This window comes from Chinchilla lanigera, unplaced genomic scaffold (genome assembly GCF_000276665.1).
Source record: "Chinchilla lanigera isolate Chin_1 unplaced genomic scaffold, ChiLan1.0 scaffold00068, whole genome shotgun sequence".
Lineage (NCBI taxonomy): Eukaryota > Metazoa > Chordata > Mammalia > Rodentia > Chinchillidae > Chinchilla > Chinchilla lanigera.
In genome coordinates, this window is record NW_004955469.1 from 12,280,378 (window position 1) to 12,294,669 (window position 14,292).

General features: G+C 37.7%; 1 protein-coding gene across 8 annotated transcripts in view; it reads left to right on the forward strand.

The window, feature by feature from the left end:
* Positions 1 to 14,292, forward strand: part of Lclat1 (lysocardiolipin acyltransferase 1) — a 197,263-nt gene that overhangs the window by 45,689 nt on the left and 137,282 nt on the right. For 6 of the 8 annotated variants that reach the window (XM_013522666.1, XM_013522667.1, XM_005400554.2 and 3 more), the window contains one exon: positions 1,807 to 1,979. The exons of the other annotated variants lie outside the window; for them this stretch is intronic. The gene's annotated coding sequence lies outside the window, so the exon portion shown is untranslated. The remainder of the gene's footprint in view (positions 1 to 1,806; positions 1,980 to 14,292) is intronic. 8 annotated transcript variants of the gene reach the window in all.

A 14,292-nucleotide genomic window follows, 5' to 3' on the forward strand; every position in this document is an offset into this window, starting at 1 on the left:
CATAAGCAAAAACTATTTGATCCATTTTTGTATTATAGCACAGCCGCTAAAAATATTTCAACTACTATTTTATGAAATAGCACAAGTTAAAGTTTAATAATTAAATAAGAAAACTTACATGTCTGATTAATAACAGGAAACAGTTGTCTTCACAGGCACATGTCCATGTGGGTAGGTTGAAATACTGTTGGTAATCACTGCATTTTTCTCATCCAAGTAGCACAAAGTGCATGTAATCTGATAACTTTGGTTTCAGCTTAGCTGTGTGGCAAGTGCAGGAGGTGGAGTTAGGCTGTTCCAACATAGCATTTTGTTGTTACCTGTGTAGCCTGTGTTCCAGCACCTTACAATCTAGCTATGTAAAATATTGCTAAAAATCATATAATGATGTTAAAAAGTTTATAACCTTGTAGGGCCATATTACTAGGTCTTCAGGGCCACATGCAGTCCAAGGGCAGTGGATTGAGTATGCCTGATATAAACTGTAAATTTACACATAGATAGGTACCATATTTATTCTTGAGTAACATTCATTTTGATGTAAGCAAATCAAGTACAAATATAAACAAAGGCAGTAGTTGGCCAGCTTAAAACATATTTAAAATTTTATATAAAATAAAATAGTCTTTGTAATTTGGCATTAGAATCAGTATCTAGGAAGTAGGTAGAGTGTGGTCATGCTTGTGTTTTTTCTGTGGGAGTCTTTGGCTACCTGTGTTGCAAATTGAACACATAAACCAAAACTCTCGAAATGGAAAGATTTCTGAAATAAAAAAGGGTTTATTGAGTCATTACAGATGGTATCCAGAAAAAAGATCAGGTTCTGGGATAAGTTACAGTAACTGCCAACTGTAGGTCTAGGTAGTAGTTGGAAATATGCCTTCCCAACCAGAGCTAGGGCATCTTTTAATAAGGAAAATTTGGGGAAGAAAGGCATACGCTATTTACATAGAAACTTTTTGCTGTAGATAAGAGGGGTGTAATTGTGCAAAACTGGGAAAGCTTTGGGATAGATGGTCAGAGTCCAAGGAGAAGTAATTGTTGATTATGGATTGGTTGGTGATAAAAATCCAAAGAATTTGAACAGTTTATTGTAGGATTTATGTCAAAATTTCAGTCTATGAAATGAAAATGTGAAAGTTTTATTGGTTTTACCTGTTAATTGATTAACTTCCCTTATCTCTTTCCCGCTCCATCCTCCAGTCCTTGTCATTAAATTTAGGACATCTCAGAATTTTTCTTTGATCACGTGTGTGTTCAAAGTGTCAGGAGGGGAGCTTTCTCTTACCCATTTTTCCTCTGGTTAGGATCTAGGCTCAAGGGCTGGGGATTTAGCTCAGTGGCACAGCGCCTGCCCGGCAAGCGCAAGGTTGTGAGTTCGATCCCCGGTACCGGAAAAAAAACAAAAAAACAAAACAACAACAAAAAAAGGATCTAGGCTCAGATTTTGTCTTTCCTGTTTAAATTCTATAGAAGGGTATTGCTGTCAGGCAGAACAGTTTCAATGTCCCTCTCTTCCTGCAGCCTGTAGGGTGGACACATACTGATTGGGTTCCAGTGTCAGCACATCTGGCATTCTCATTTTAAGCACTAAAGTAGCACAGTCCTCCAGCCTCCTGGGTTGCCTGACATTAATCCCATCGGTAGTGCTTGAGTGTTTGAGTTCCACAGGCTCAATATAACCTGCTGACTCCATGAACTGTCTGATTAGCCTAGTGCACGGTCCCCAACTCTGCTTGCTTGCTTGCTTTCTTTCTTTCTTTCTTTCTTTCTTTCTTTTTTCACTTCTGCTTGTCATGTTTACAGGTTCTGAAAGGCTTGAGTGGGGACTTTCTTCTGGGAAGCTGGCAACAAAAGGATGAGATAATATGTGTGTTCCATGGAAAGATAAACTGATGCTTCTGAACCCAAAGAGCAAGTAGTAAGGTAGTTTCTGGCTACAGAACATACTTTGTAAAACAGGACCCTGAAAGCCAAAGGTAAGTCTGTAATGGTTTCCATGCTTGATATTTTTATCTTCCTTCATGTATCTGGACACTAAGCTTTTTGAAATTATAGGTGTTCCTATTTATGTTGTATTGAAGTTTTCTGTTTCTTCCATAATCTTTACATTGAAAAGTAAACATGTACTATAGTTTTGTTACACATATTGTAAGCTTCCTATTGATAGAAAATAAAATGATGTATTTCTGTTACAGGACAAAACATGATTCTTTTTGAATCTTCACATGTGGAAATTGGATACCATTTTGTTTAGAGTCCAAAACATTAGATGGAATGTATCTCAAAGTTCAGAACATACATACATGCTGCGTAGAGTAACATGCAGCACTTGAGTCTTGGAGAGTACATTCCAGCCTACTTGACAACCATTAGCTGGTATCTTGGAGCAGTAAGAGCTTTTTGATGGGGAAATTATCTGTATAGATCTGATAACTGATCTTAGCCCTGTCCTTTCACATCTCAGGTCTCATGGTCCCATCTGTCCAGTGTCCCTTCCGCTAGTTGTCCCATTCAGCTTCAACTTCACTGAAACTAAAGTCATTCTCAATGTCATACTCCGTTTCTTGCCAGGATATATCTGTATTTAATTGTCTAAGCTTGAACATGTATACAGTTTTGACACTCTGCCCCCAGCCTTTTTTCCTGTTGCTTCTTTTATAGTATTTTTTTCCTTTGTCTTTTACTTGCATTATCTCAATAGTCAGTTTCTAAAATTAAAACTTCTATTTATTGGTTTTTTTTTTTTCTGGTATCAGGAATTGAACTCATGACCTTACGCTTGCCAGGCAGGCAATGTGCCTCTGAGCTAAATCCCCAGCCCCAAACTTCTATTTATTGTTAATGTGGCATAATAAAGAATATATCTGGGTGGGCTTTTAGTTGCAGTGGAGAGGACAGCAACCTCAGAAAGACCAGAATTAGATGGCTAGAACTTTCAGCCCCACCTCCTGGTCTCTGAGAACAGGAGAGGGTTTGGAGATTGAGTTCAGTCAGTCATGTGGCCAGTGGTTTAATCAGTCATGTTTAGGTAATGAAACTCCATATAAACAGCATGAAACATTGGTGAACATGTATGTGGTAGGAGACTGACACAGGTAGTTCTTGAGACGAGAGTGTGGAAGTTCTGTTCCTGTGCCCTTCCTCTGATTTTGCCTGCTCTTTTTCTCCCATTTGATTGTTCTTCAGGGGTACGTGTCACATCCTAGGTGAGCAGCTACTGGGATGGAAAATGCAGTACCAATAATGAATTAGAGGGATGGAGTTTAAGAAAGGAAGACATTTCATTTATAAGGAGGAAAAAGCAGACAGAAACAGGCTGCCCTGGAGAGGGGTCAAGGGGTTCAGCAAAAGATGGATATTCCTGAGCCTTTATCCCTGGTTTCTTTTATAGTGGTTAGGGACCCTTCCTTCTAAGTGGATACTGTATGAAGGTACTATAAATATCAGGTTTTCTGTCATATTTTTCTCTACATGTTACTGTGAATTATAGTGAGTGGGAGCTAGAGGTTTTTTGAGTATACTTCTTTTGGACCCTCTCAAAGCCTGATAAACTTTTATGTTTGAAATGTTGCCTTATTAATGAACAGATGTTTTAAAATAATTTGGTTTTAAATAATTAATTTTAGTCTTACAGAAGCTGGTAATTTTTTCTTGGCATGGTCTCTTTTTTTTTTTGATAACTGGTGGTGACTTGGAATCTGGCTACAAGGAACAGTAACAAATACCATCTAATTTGGTATGCTTTTTATTTTTCCTGAGGTGCTGGGTATTGAACCCAGGGACTCCACACAAAGCTACATCCCCAGCTCTTATATTTTAATTTTGAGACAGAGTCCCACTAAGTTGCCCAGCCTGAACTTGAACTTGGAATCCCCCTGCTTCAGCCTCCCAGAGTCCTGGGATTATAGGTCTGTGCCACCATGCCTGGCTTGTGTGGTTTGCTTTTTTTTTTAGTAAGTATAACTTTACTATAGTTTTCAGTACTCTTATCATTGTATAAAGTAATATATATTTTAATAATATAGGAGAAACTATCATAGATAGTTCATCAGATTAATAAAATGCACACAAATCATTACCACTATACATTTTTTTAAAGACACTTGAGAAGGTTTACTACAGGTGGAGATATAGGATGCACTTGAGTAGAATGCAGGTGCTCAGAGAAATGAGGCACGGCTTTGCTTTTATAAACATTAAAATTGCATAAAATTGTTGGGGGGCTCTATAGTAGGATTGGAAAGAAATCAGACGTTATAGTAGTCTGAATTACTTACCCATATACCAGGACATATAAATATAATGTTAATGTTTTATGACCTAACTCATTCAGAGTCTTCATTTTAATTCCTCCTGAATATTTTAATGTATGTTAAATTGAATCATTTTTAAATTAACATACATGTTTTACACAACTGGGCACAATATCTCTGTTGGAATAAATGTTGGATGTTTCTTTCCTTTTAATGGTTATTTCTGATATGATTTCTCCTGATACATGATGCCCTCTAGTGAATTCAGCCTTTCAGAAACACTTTTAAGAGGCAGTAATTAATACAATGAAATCTTCAAAAAGGAACATAATAGTAATTAGAATTGCTCAATTGCTTTGTTCCTGCACATGTTAAATTAAAGATTGAATAACATGCAGCTTCAAAGTTCTAGATCCCATACAGCCCATTAGTCCTCAGTCGATAAATATTGAGTACCCAGTGGGTATTCAGCACTGTCCCAGAAGTTGTGAAGGTTTCAAAGGTAGTATGCCATGGGAGTAACTTTAAGCAACTTACGTATTGGTGTGAAGACCATACTAGTAGCTGTCCTTTATTGGACATCTAGCTGTCCCCGGAGCTGCTCAAAAGAGTTTGCCTTGTCATTTAATTCTAATAATTATACTCAAGTAGGTATCATTTTTAGTTTTGTTTTACTAGTACAGAAATTGAGATCCGGAGAGGTTAAATTTGCCCAAGGTTACACACTAAGTGGTAGAACCAGGGCCAGTGTATGTAAAATGCTAGTGGGTATGTTGGGTAATTTTTACTTGTTTACAAGTTGACAGCTCTCTGATATCAGGTTAGTTAGCGCAAGTTATTTTGGGATGCATTTTTACATTGCTCATTTAAGGTTGGGGTTCTTCTTAGTTTCAGTCATGCAAATGGTAGTTTAATAATTTGTATCTAAATATTGCAGTTCATTTTAATTTTCAGCTTGTAAAGTACTTAAAGATTTATTTGACAGAATGGTGCAATCTTACTTTCTTACAAGTATTTTACTTTCTTTAATAAAACATTTATTCTTTGAAGTGTATAGAGTCAACTGTTCATTCCTTTGCCTAAGAATTATTTGAGTGTATTTGACTTTTAGGTTCCTTTTGGCATTCAGAGCCATTTATCATCCTCTTCATTGGATTTTTTTTCTTTGTTTTTTGTTTTTTGAGATAGTCTCACTGTGTAGTTCAGATTGGCCTTGAATTCACTGTGTAGCCCAGCCAGGCCTGTAACTGGCAGCGGTCCTCCAGCCTCAGCTTCCCAAGTGCTGGGATCACTAGCTTGCACCATCACGCCTGGCTCCTCCTTGGGTTTTTAAGAGTGTCATCCCTTTTGCATGTATAATTTTCATCACTGAGAATAAATAGAAATTGATTTCATGTAGGCAAATTCATTTCTTCAAATTAGAGGTAGCTTTTTGATATCCTAGGTTGTACCTATTTGTGGTATACTCAGGTCAGTGTTTGCGATACAGAGATAATTTAGGATGCATCTTCAGTGTAATTATTGGGAAGATAAGATAAGCCTTAAGGAACAAGGAAAATTACATTATGATATTTATAAAGTAGATTTTCTCATTTCTGGGAACTTGTCTTGGTCTCCATGTATGACAGTATTTCTTTGTTCCAAAACATTTATATGTGGTCTCTAACCTGTGTGTAACTAAGATATAGATTAGGCTCCATCTCTTTCTTTTTTTTTTCCTGGTACCGGGAATTGAACTCATGACCTTGCACTTGCCAGGCAGGTGCTGTGCCGCTGAGCTAAATTCCCAGCCCCTCCATCTCTTTCTTGTTTCAGTTCTGCGCATACCTGGAGACTTGTTATCAACTTGTCCCCTTACTTTCCATTGAGGATAGAAGCGAGAAATGAAAGGAAACGTGACAAGGAATGAAACGTCAACCTTTCCCAATGGAAGGGAAGAAACAAGTGCCAGCCTAGGATTTAAAGTCTTCAAGGATTGAGCAGGGCTCTAGAGAAGAACATTTTAATAAAAGTAGGAGCATAGAAAACTCCCCTGTGACCCTGGGTGCCTTTTAGTGAAAACAGACTCACTTGCTTTAAAGATTTCTTGTGATTTTATGATTTTCTTCTATTTGCTTTTTTATTTCTTTCTTTGCTTCCAGAGGTTTTTCTAGCAGTAAAAAATGTCAAAGAACATTTAAGGGGTAGGAATTAAGGAATAAGTTGTGGTCTGAATTCTGTGGTCTGGGATCTGGGAACATAAAATGAAGCATGTTGGTGAGGGATTAAAATAATAGACACAAGCCAGTCACAGAGGCATCTGAGAGAAGAGACAGGAAGGTAGGAGAGGGCCATAATTCCAAGGTAGCTTTTTACTCGTAGCAGTTAAACACTCTGAACACTGTTATTCTATATTTTCAGGTACATTTGAGTGAAGTTGGCTTTTGTAGGCTGATCTAAAAACCTGATTACTGGGTGTCATATACTTTCTATGAGAAAATGCATTCTGAATTCCAAACAGCAGACTTAGAAAAGCAGTCTTCTGAAATGCTAGGTAATGTTCTCATGAATTGAGACTGTTATCTCTGTCCATAATTTGATAGAATTCCTAACTTGGGAATTCTAATTTGTAATCTGGGAATCAAAATTTTATTTGACTGTAAATTTGGCAATTGTCAGTAGAATAGGGATATTATAAAAATATTTCTACCCTAAGCATAACCTCATTGAGTGCCACAAATTGGAAGATTCTGTTTACTTTTAATGAAGTAACTTTGATAACAAGACTACAGTAGTACTTGCTGTAATAGTATATAACTTAAGATTTGATTTATTGTGTAAGCATTTTAAAAATCATTGTTAAGTTTCAGATGGACTTTTATTATTTTTTTCACATCTGATCTTCCCTTTACTTCTTGGGATCCAGTGAGGTTGTCTGCTTGCTGTGTTTCTTTGACTAAGTCACTTTTCCCTTTCTGAGTCTTTGTTTCTTCTAAAAGAATAAGATTGTTGTTGGGTGTGGTGGCGCACTCCTGTGGTCCCTGTACTGGGGAGCCTGAGGCAGGAGGATCACAGTGAGTTCAAGGTCAGCCTGGGCTATACAATCACAAATCACATAGTGAGACTCTGTCTCAAAAAACCAAAACAATAACAAAAAACAAAAACAACAGAAAACAAGATTGTTCATAATGGCATTGTTTATATAGCTAAAACCTGAAAGGTGCACAGATGTCAAATAAAATGGGTAAATACATTTTGGTATGTTTCTATGGTAAAATGCTACCTAGCAGTGAAAAAGAACCTTTGCTACACTCGTTTATATGGACAAACTTCAGAAACATGGTAAGTAAAATAAATTAGATCGTGTAAGAGAGTATATACTTTCTGGTTCCATTTAGATAAAGTTAAGAACAAGTAGGACTAACTATGGCATGGAAGTCATGGTTGCCATGGGAGGGAGCCTAATGATCGGGAAGGGGCATACTTGAAAGGATTCCTGGATTGCAGGCGGTATCTTGACTTGATCTGCATATACCCACTTTGTAATCATCAAGCTGTCTATCTAGGACTTGAATATTTTGTGTATTGTTCAGTTTCTGAAAGGCTGCAAGTGTACACCAAAACAACATAAAAAGAAAAAAGTGAAAGGAATAAGAAAGGGCTGACTGGATTAGGAGGCAGAACTAGGTTCAGATTTCAGCAGCACCACTAAAAATCCCTGGTCTTAAGCAATTCATTTTAGGATTGTATCTGTAAGAAGGCAATAATACTTGCCTTTCGTATTACTATCATTTGAGGTAAAAGTTTAAAAGCACATTAAAGGCTACATTTTAAGGCTATAGAAAATAACTCTCTAATTGTATGGTGACATACACTATTCGTTATACTGTACTTTTGTATTTGTTGTATATATATGTGCTGCGTATGTGTTCTCTCATGGAGAAAGAACGACGCTTTTTTGGCTATACTTTGGTGTTATATATGTATTCTCTCACATAGAAAGAACTGCATATGAATTCAAAAGTAGTGAAGGGACCAATAATTGAAAGCAAGGAAGAAGTGACTGTATGTGTAGTTATGATACATTTCTCTGGGCAGTCACTTAGATGGATACTTTGTTACCTCAACATATACTAGGAGTCTTAAAAACTCATTCAATAAGCCTAGGGGTTTGCATTATTTAGAAATGTATTCAAAACTGGCTTGTGATGCCCAGTGATTTTTCTTTGGTTACCATTTGATTAATTTGAGAGATTCTGATTTTCTTAGGTTGCTTCCTTTTTGCGAGGCTGGGAAGAGTAAGGGTCTTGCTGTATATTTCAGCCTGGCCTTGAACTCACTATATAGCCCGAGCTGGCCTTGATCTCCCTGCAATCCTCCTGCCTCAGCCTCCTGAGTGCTGGGATTATAGGTGTGCACCACACCAGGCAGGCTACTTTCATTTTAAGATGAAATTAAATGTTCCGTCTTTGTTAACTTTTAGCTTTGGTATTGTATTAAGTTAAAACTTGGAGTATTTACCTTTTCAGGAAAGTAATTACAAGCCTTGGAAATTATGCAAAGGCTATTTCATCTTGAAACATTTAGAAATTCATTTTGGTTTTTGGTAATTACAGTGTTTCAGTAAGACAGACATCTAAATAGGGATTGCATTTGGCAGTCGTGTACATGTTCTTATTCTAAACTAAGTACTGTTTCTGTGGTTTAGATTTTTTCTTTATAAATAGAATTTTAATCAGTGTAGGTTGGATCTTTTTCCAAATATGTTATAATTAGTACTGGCTACAACTTAATCCTAAAATGTGTATAATAAATTTAATAATATTTTAAGAGCACTCCTGCCATTAAATGAAAGCAAATAGGAATTATATGAATACTCACATGGTTGTACATGCTGTGGCCACTCAGTAGCGTATTCTTTTGAATATACTGCATAGCAAAGCTGTTACTGGAAGAAAAAGTCTTCACATCATCTTTCCAAGTGTGATGCATTCTGCCAGTTCATGCTTACTGCATTGACCAACATGTAGACCTTTTTAAAATTTAAGGAGAGACATTTAAGGAGAGACATTTAAGGAGAGACATTTTGAGGTGCAGGGAGTTATTTAGGACTGTGGTAAAGAAGTATCCTTTGTGCACTGAGATGCACCTAGGGTTGAGTCTCAGTTTTTCAGTTTCCTAGGGCATCAAAAACAAGGAAAGCCTGAGAACAGCCATAGCCAAGGGGAGCCTCTATAGAGACATGATGCCTAAAGGTAGTGGAATATCCTGATGGGCCCCTGCTATGGAAGAGCTTTAGGTAAGAGCCAAAGTAATGTAAATAAAATATAGACTAGTTAAGAAAAATAGAATAGTATTAATTCATAATAGTTGTGACATATTGTGTTAAGATGTTCATAGAGGAAATTGAGTGGTATATGTGAATTCTCTACTATCATCACAATTGTTCTGGAAATGTAAAATTATTCCGAAATAAAAAAAATTGTTAAGAAAAAGAACATGTAAGACAGGAGGTATTCTTATACTCATCTTTGGGAAAGATAACCTGCCACACCTGGTGATTCTGGTGATTTAACCTGACTGCATCTTAGTTTCTTTATCTTTAAAATGGGGATAAAATTGGCTACATCTATAGGATTGTTGTGAGGATTAAATGAGGTAATGCAAACTAAAGTGGTAGTAAAGATTTTGGTGCGGTAAACACTCAGTGATAGTGACGGCTTGTATCAGTCAGCTTTTTGTCAGTATAAGGAAGTAACCTGAGAACAGGGTACTTACCAGATAAAGAGAGGTTTATTTGGGTTTATGGTACTGGAGCTTCACGTTCAAGGTAATGTGGCCCCATTTCTTTGGGCTAAAGAGCAATGGTGGCATATTGTGGCAGGAACATGTGGTGTGGAGTGCACGTTGGACCTACATCTCCAGGGCATGCCCTGAATGACCTAAGGACCTCCCACTGGGCCTCATCTCAAGCTCCACAGTACCTCCTCATACTGGTATTCTGTGGAGTAATAGACTTTACTTATGGGGCTTTGGGGACAGTCATCTAAACCACAGTTTCTCTGTAACTTAAAAAAGAAAAAACCAAAACTAAACCATACAAGCCAGTTGTTATGATTTCTATCTATATGTTCCCCCAAGAGCCTCCTGCACTCATAGCTGGGACTTTTGGAGGGTGATTAGCTAATGATGGAAGCCTGTAGTCTAGTTGCTGTTAGTGGTGGTATCTGATCAGAAGAGGTGGGTCACTGAGTCCTTGATCTAGAAAGGTTTGTGTCCCTTCCCTCCCTTCACTGTCTCCACCTCCCCATGACCTGAGCAACTTATCCACTGTACTCCTGTGCACTGCCATTCTGCCTGAGAGCCAGCTGACTGTGGACTGAAATGTGAGCCAAAGTAAACCTCTCCTCCTTTCAGTCTCTGATGTTGGATATTTTGTTCCAGAAATGCAAAAGTGACTAACACCCCAACCACCCAACCCCATTATACCCGTACATTTTGATTGAGTTTTTTTTTTTTTTTTTTTTTTTTCCTCCGGTACCAGGAACCGAACTCATGACCTTGCGCTTGCCAGGCAGGCGCTTTGCCCCGGAGCCAAAACCCCCAGCCCCTTGATTGAGTTTTGAATGTGACTTTGTAAACCAGACCAAGTTTAGAGCCTAATCACTTTGAATCTGAACTCCTATATCATTTGCCCCTCAGTGATTTTTTTTTCTGTAGTTTATCCTGGCCTTCTCTGTATAGCAGTGGAATTGCCTTAATTGTAAGGGTATGGGTATGTTTAAGTAAAACTGCATATTCTTGAAGAATTTTGGAGATTCCCAGGATACCTACTTTGATTTTAAGACTGAAATCTTTAACAAATTTTTTTTTTGGTACCAGGAATTGAACTCAGAACCTTGTGCTTGCCAGGCAGGCGCTGGTGCTGCTGAGCTACATCCCCAGCCTTTAATGAATTTTAAAGGCAGTTTTACTTTCTTCTTCTCAAGCCTTAAAGTCCACAGGCAGTGTAGTATAAGGGAAAGGGTACTGTATAGAATTAGGAGACCTGACTTTGAGTTCCTGGTTTGCCATTTTGTTCAGAGATCTGGGGCGATTTGTTTCACCTCTTAGACATTTCCTTTACTCATAGGTAAGATGAGGGCTGGGCTCGATATTTAGTTGTAGGATTGAGTTACTTTAATGTCTAAATGAAGAAATGTACTTTAAAGCAGTCACTTTGAAAACCTTTACCTCTCCATAGTTGCCTCCCAGAAAAATTAGTCTTATTGCTTTGTGTTTACATTTCATTTTTGACCAAATATAGATGACCCTGCGTGATGATTGCTCATGTTCTCTGTAGCTGTTCTCCTGTGATTGTGAGGGCCTCAGAAACTCAACTGCACTTTCCAAGTTTGGAGATTTGTTGAGTTTAATTGAATGTGCTAAAGGTTCTACAGGGATTTCCCAAGAAAAGGAATTGTAAAAATATTGTAGGTATGGGCAGCACTATTGAGATAAGTATTGTACCTTCCAAATCAGTCATTTAAAAGGGCTTAGGTCTCTTTTGGAATAATTCTAGTTTGGAAGGCTTTAAAGTCTTTTTACTAGTTGTACTCTATGATTTCAGTTTTGAGACTCTTCTTTTAAATTTTTAGTGTTTTCTTACCCAGGGCTGATCAGACTCTCAGTTGCCTGGTCAGAGGGGTATGGTGGGGGAGAAAGACAAAGACAAATTTGCAGGTATAGGGAAACTGGCAGGTTAGTGCCTCCAATTGGGCAAAAGACAAAGACCTCTTCAGCTGGCCCACTTTTATTAGCCAGTGAAAAGCACAGGGGGAGAGGTAGTGTACGTTTCCTAGAACAGGACTACAGTAAGAAGGAGGTAAACGAATGAGGAACAGGTTTAGCAACACAAAAGAATCGAGTTAAGATCCTTCCTCATATCTGGGTACTTGCTTTCTTTGTGCTGTTCTCTGCAGGCATTATCTTGCCCCAGGAGCTCTATGGTTACAGGAGTACCATACTCCCCACCCCGTGCAGGAGGCTGCAGCCTGCTGCAAAGACTTTCCTATTCCTGAAGCAAGTCAACCTCAGCCTCATGACTGCAGGGACTGTAGTTTGGCCCCCTTCAATCTATATGTAACACAGCTGGTCCCCAGCATTTTCTCCGTGTCGTCCCGTTCTTGGCTTTGCCTTTAACTGTGTTATTTTATTGTCATTTTAAAGTAAGGCATTAGAAGACTGTGTAAGAATTGTGTTGTCCAGAATAAAATCCCTTATGCAGTTCTAGTTTCTGTTTCTTTGTCCAGAGCTTAGAGGAAAGCTAATTTTGGCTGTCCATTCTATAAGTCAGCCATTAAATTTTAATATGACTAAAACTGGTATGATGAGAGTGCATAACCGTGTGCTCGTTTGTATGAAAATACAACATTTCTAAAAGGTAATTTCATTTTTAAATAACTCAGCTGAACTCTATCAAATATGATTCCATTTTTCCAAATGTGTGGTTAATTTCAGTGGCCTGAGATTCTATTTGTAGAAATAACTGTACAGATCTTTTACTGTGGTAATAGTAGTATGTGTGTGTTAAATTTTTAAAAAACATTAAGTCTCACTTAAGCAGAAAGTTTTTCAGAGCCTAATTAAATTATCCAAGCATTAACAGACTGCTGTGTAGTGATAGTGGTTTTGGGTAATAATTCCACTTAACTCAATCTGATCTTTCACTAGTGAATAGTTGAACATTTTCCATGGAAAGCACTATGATAAGAGATATATACTACTATTGGAAACCATTAACTGTAGAAATTATCAGCAGATGTTTTCCATGTATGGTTGGCTTCGTTTGGTTTGGTCCTCCCATAGCTGAATAATTCTAAACTGACTGGAAAGATGTATGGCTAACATTTACATGAACGTGTGGAACTTGAAGCACTGCACTAGGTTTCCAGTAAATGGAATTTGCACTGTCTTAACTTTTCTGACAGCTCCCTCCCCGCTACTTTTAAGGAGGCATGCTCTGCAGTGTCATCTTTTTCAACGTTTGCTATTAGTAGAGAAAGATGGAAAAATGGATTTTTTAAAAATAGAGCTATGGTTCATTAGAAGCTGGAAGTTAGCTTTCTGTCTTTAATAAGCTCATATTTTTCTTGGTCATAAATACTTCCTAAATGTTTACTTTTTTTTTGTTTTTTTTTTTGAGCAGGGTCTTGATATTAGTTCAGGCTGTCCTGGAACTCATGGTGAGCCTCCTGCCTCAGCCTTCTGAGTTTTAGGATTACAGGCATGCACCAGCATGCCTAGCTAAATGTTTACTTTCCTTACTGTTTACATTTAACACATATATTGCAAATAAAATTCTTTTTATTTCATTGCGAATGTTGACATTTGAATTTTTCTACCAAAATGAGGAATTTACTTTTTTCATTCCTCTCCCTAATGATAACTAAACATTTTCCATTCTAATAAGTAACATATTATACTATTCTTAGCTTACAGTAGGTCTTTCAGAAAAGGAACTTTTGGATTAATGCTATAGCAGGTTGCTTTTTAGTTTTTTTGTTGTTTGGGTTTTGGAGACAGGATCTTGCTATATAGCTCAGGCTGGCCTTGAACTCGCTGTGTAGGCTAATCTGGGCTAGAGCTCCTGGCAATCCTCCTACCTCAGCTTCCTGGGTGCTGGGATTACAGGTATATGCCACCTTGCCCAGCTTAGCCTCTTAATTAGCTACTTTCTTTAAGTCTTATTTCTAGGTGTTATATTTATTATATATGTCCTATGTTGACAGAAGAGCTTGCATTTGGGTTCAAACAACTCAAAATCTTTCAATCTTGTGGATAAATCTTTTTTTTTTTTTTTTTTTTTTTTTTTAATACCAGGAATCAAACTCAGGACCTTGTGCTTTCCAGGCAGGCTCTGTGCTACGGAGTTATATCCCCAGTCCTTATGTTCTTGCAGTCTTGAGCATGTATGTTTGAGTATAGTTTAATTGTGTGGGCTAGGATGCCTTTGTGTCCATTTTCAGGCCATGCTTGTTTCTTATATTTTTTGTGGTCAGAAATAACTGTGGAGGGC